The sequence below is a fragment of the Mastomys coucha genome, unplaced genomic scaffold (assembly GCF_008632895.1).
Source record: "Mastomys coucha isolate ucsf_1 unplaced genomic scaffold, UCSF_Mcou_1 pScaffold6, whole genome shotgun sequence".
In the NCBI taxonomy this organism is placed as follows: domain Eukaryota; kingdom Metazoa; phylum Chordata; class Mammalia; order Rodentia; family Muridae; genus Mastomys; species Mastomys coucha.
Window position 1 is genome coordinate 92,854,057 of NW_022196912.1, and position 4,389 is coordinate 92,858,445.

The 4,389-nt window shown below is 44.9% G+C and overlaps 1 non-coding gene across 1 annotated transcript; it reads right to left on the bottom strand.

Moving 5' to 3' along the window:
• Positions 1–218: 218 nt before the first annotated feature.
• LOC116081326 lies at positions 219–350 on the bottom strand. Its single transcript, XR_004114823.1, has one exon. It is a non-coding gene; the product is annotated as a small nucleolar RNA SNORA17 (small nucleolar RNA).
• Between the last annotated feature and the right edge of the window lie 4,039 nt (positions 351–4,389).

Genomic DNA, 4,389 nt, shown 5'->3' on the forward strand with positions numbered 1-4,389 from the left:
TCTCTCCATTGTGTACACAACCTGTTTCTCTTTCTCATCCATTTCTCTACCACTTACTTGCTCCTCTTAGTGACACCAGGGGTCTCTGAGTATCTGGAGGTCCTCTGTTTCAGTCTTGGTCCCATTTGGGGACCAGAGACCCACGGAGGGTTCTCCCAGTCTCCGGCTCACTCTCTGCACTGGACTGTTGGCCATCGCAGGCTTGCGTTTTTTCAGGGAAGGTTAGGCCACTGATCATTCAGATGTTCACAGGTCAGAACACTGAGCATAGACATAGCCTCTCTCCTCTCTGCCACCTACTCATGCACATGTGACACAGCAGCCGTATCTGCAATATCTCTAGGAGCAAGATGAATTTTTCTTTCCTTTTTTTCTTTTTTCTTATTTAAATTATTTATTTACTTTACATCCAGATCTCAGCTTCCCCTCCCTCCTTTCCTCTCAGTCCCTCTCTCCTCTCCCCTCCCTGACATCCACACCTTCTCCCCTTTTCCTCAGAAAAGAGGAGGCCTCCCATGGATGTCAACCAGCCTTGGCATATCAAGCCGCAGGAAGCCTAGGCACATATGCTTCTATTGAGGCTAGAGATGAGGCAGCCCAATTAGGGGAAAGGGATCCAAAAGGCAGGCAGTGTAGTCAGAGACAGCTCCCGTTTCCACTTTAGGAGTCCCACATGAAGACCAAGCTGCACAACTGTTACATATGTAACAGTTCCTCCCCTTCTTCCATGGATTCCCTAAAGCTCCACTTAGGTTTGGCTGTGGATCTCTGCATCAGTTTCCATCAGATGCTAAGTAAAGCCTCTAATGACAGTTATGCTAGGTGCCTGCCTGCAAGTATAGCAAGAATTCATTAATAGTGTCAGGAGTGAGCTCTCTCTCACGGCATGGGTCTCAAGCTGGGCTGGTCATTGGTTGGTCCTTCCCTCAAATTCTACTCCATCTTTTACCCCTGCAAATCTTGTACGCAGGATAATTGTGGGTCTAAGGTTTTGTGACTGGATTGACGTTCCAGTCGCTCCACCAGAAGTCTTCCCTAGTTATAGGAGATGGCTGGTTCAGGTCCCATAAGCCCCCATAAATTGTAGGAGTCTTAGCTAGAATCACCCTCATAGACTCTTGGGAGTTTCCGCTGTTCTAAGTTTCTGGCTCATCCCAGAGATGCCTCCCCATCAAGTTGTCTCTCCCAGTTCTCTCTTCCTCTATTCTTCCCCCAAGTCAACCTTCCTGTTCCCATCCCCAAACCTCCCCCACCCAGCCCCCTCCCTTTTTTCACCCCCTATGTCTAATCTATTTCTCTTTCTCAGAGAGATTCAAGTGTGTCCCACCCTAAGCCCCCTCAAGTACTTCTTGTTTCTTAGCTTCTTTGGGTCTGTGGATTGTAGAATGGTTTATTCTGTACTTTATGGCCAATATCCACTTATAAGTGAGTACATACCATGTTTGTCTTTCTGGATTGGGATTACTGAAGTGGAAACTTAAGGGTTCTTTGGAAATGCAGTTGTGTTGGATGGTGTTTTGCTAGGGCAAACACATGAAGGAGTTTTTTCCTGAAGCAGACACAAGTGAAAGAATATTTTGCTAAAGCAGACACATGAAGGGACGTTTGCTGAAGCAGACACAGGTAAAAAGACGTTCTGCTGTAGCAAGCAAGCACATAGAAGGACACATGATGACGAATTCTTTGCTAATAACACACATGTATTGGTCCACCTTACATTGCATAGTTGAGCTCCATTCGTCAGGACCCCATAGAGAAAAACGCACCAAAAAAACTTCTGGTGGTGTACTGCAGCTTCTTGTCATTTCCTCAGACTGGCTGAGTGGCAGAGTGGCATCAGCTGAGACAGACTGATGTGCTGAGGTAAGACAGGTGGAGAGGCAGGACCATGGAGGGCATGGGGGTGTAAACAGGAGTCAACAGACTGTGAGAGGGGCTTGCTGGTAGAGTTAGCTGTATAACGCTTATTGGTCTCAAGTCTTGGCTGATCTTCTCTTTGTTGAGAGAGGCACAGCTGAGATCCTTTCCTGGCATTCCTGGTGATCTGTATCCTTCCTGCTGACTCATGCCAATTTGACTGAGGCCTGGCTGTTCCTGTTAAGTTGGACCACTGTTGTTGCTATTCTGACACAATTGAGCTAGACTGCTGGTATATCCGGGAAGTGTTTGTGAGTGGATCATGCTGCCACTGCTGGTGATCTGTGAACTGAACTGCTGATTTCCTGACAATGCAGATGGGATTTGCTCCAAATAAACATTTCTAAACAGGTCTACTTCCCTGTATCCTTTCTTTTCTACTACCACTGATGGGTGGTGGGCTAGGAGAGAGGTTACTGCATTTATGAACCATCATTAAAAATGAGGTTTAAAAAATAATAAAACAACAGGTTACCTTACTCAGGGATCTTTGAGTTTTTATTTGTTTGCCTGAAAATTTCATAATGTCATTGGTTTTGATGGCTGAGTAATACTCCATTGTGTAAATGTACCACATTTCTTTACCCGTTCTTTGGCTTAGGGACATCTAGCTTATTTCTAGTTCCCAGCTATTATAAATAAATTTGCTATGAAAATAGTCGCACAAGTGTCCTTATGCTATAGTGGGGCATCTTTTGAGTATATGTCCAGGAGTGGTATGGCTGCGTTTTAAATGTAGATTTATTCCCAATTTCCTAAGAAACCACCAATTTGACTTACAAAATGGTTGTACAAGTCTTCACTCCCAGTAGCAATGGAAGAGTGTTTCTCCTGTTCCACATCTTGGCCACATGACCTGTTTCTTGAGTTTTGGATCTTAGCCATTCTGACAAGTATTAAGATGGAATCTCAGAATCATTTTCATTTGCATTGCCTGGTGACTAAGGATGTTGAATATTTCATTAAGTACTTTTCAGCCATGATAGATTTCTCTGTCAAGAAGTATCTGTTTAGAGCTGTACCCCATTTTTAGATTGGGTTATTTGATTTGTTGATGTCTAGTTTCTTGAGTTCTTCATATATTTTAGATACCAGACCTTTATCAGATGTGGAGTTGGTGAAAGTCTTTCCCCATTCTGTATGCTACTGTTCTGTCCCTTGAGAGTGTCCTTCATCTTACGGAAGCTTTTCAGTTTTATGAGGTCCCATCTATTAATTGTTGATCTTAGTGCCTGAGCTGTTGGTGCTCTGTTTAAGAACCATCAATTAAAAATGGGGTTTAAAAAATAAAACAGCAGGTTACTTTACTCAGGGTGATCTGTGCCAATGCACTCAAGGTTATTCTCCACTTTTTTAAATTGGATATTTTATTTATTTACATTTCAAATGTTATCCCCTTTCCCATTTTCCCCACTGCAAACCCTTTACCCTTACCCCCTCTCCCTGCTTCTATGAGGGTGCTCCCCCACCCACCCACTTCTGCTTCACTGCCCTAGCATTCCCCTATACTGGGACACCGAGCCTTCACAGGGCCAAGGGCCTCCCATCCCATTGATGCCAGATAAGGTCCTCCTTTGCTACATATGCAGCTGGAGTCATGGGTTCTTCCATGTGTACTCTTTGGTTGGTGGTTTAGTCCCTGGGAGCTCTGGGGATGTGTGTTTCTAGTTGATTGATATTGTTATTCTTCATATGAGGTTATAAACCCCTTTAACTCCTCAGTCCTTTCCCTAACTCCTCCATTGGGGTCCCCATGCTTAGTCCAATGGTTGGCTATGAATATCCACATCTGTATTGGTCATGCTCTAGCAGAGCCTCTCAGGAGACAGCTGTATCAGGCTCCTGTCAGCAAGCACTTCTTAGCATCAGCAATAGTGTCTGGGTTTGGTGGTTGCATATGGGATGGATCCCCAAGTGGAGCAGTCTCTGGATGAACTTTCCTTCATCTCTGTTCCACTCTTTGTCCCTGGATTTCTTTTAGACAGGAGAAATTCTGGGTTAAAATTTTGTAGATGGGTGTGTGGCCCCATCCCTCAACCAGGGGCCATGCCTAACCTCTCTATATGGTCTCTACAGGTTCTCTCTCCTCTTTGTGGGGCATTTCAGCTAATTTCATCCCTGTTGGGTCCTGGGACCCTCTTGCTTACCTGGCATCTGGGACTTTCTAGTGGCTATCTCCAGTTCCCCATGCCCCATTGCTACACTCTCTGTACATATCCTCCCATCTCCTCCCATACCTGATCCTGATCCCCCTTTGCCTCTTCTCCTCCTCTCTTCCTCCCAAGCCCCTCCTACCTTCTATCTCCCGTGATTGTTTTGTTCTCCCTTCTAATAGGACTGAAGCACCCACACTTTGGTCTTCCTTCTTGAGCATCATATGGTCTGTGAATTGTATAGTGTGTATTCTGAGCTTTTTGCCTAATATCCACTTATCAGTGAGTACATACCATGTGTGTTCTTTTGTGACTGGGC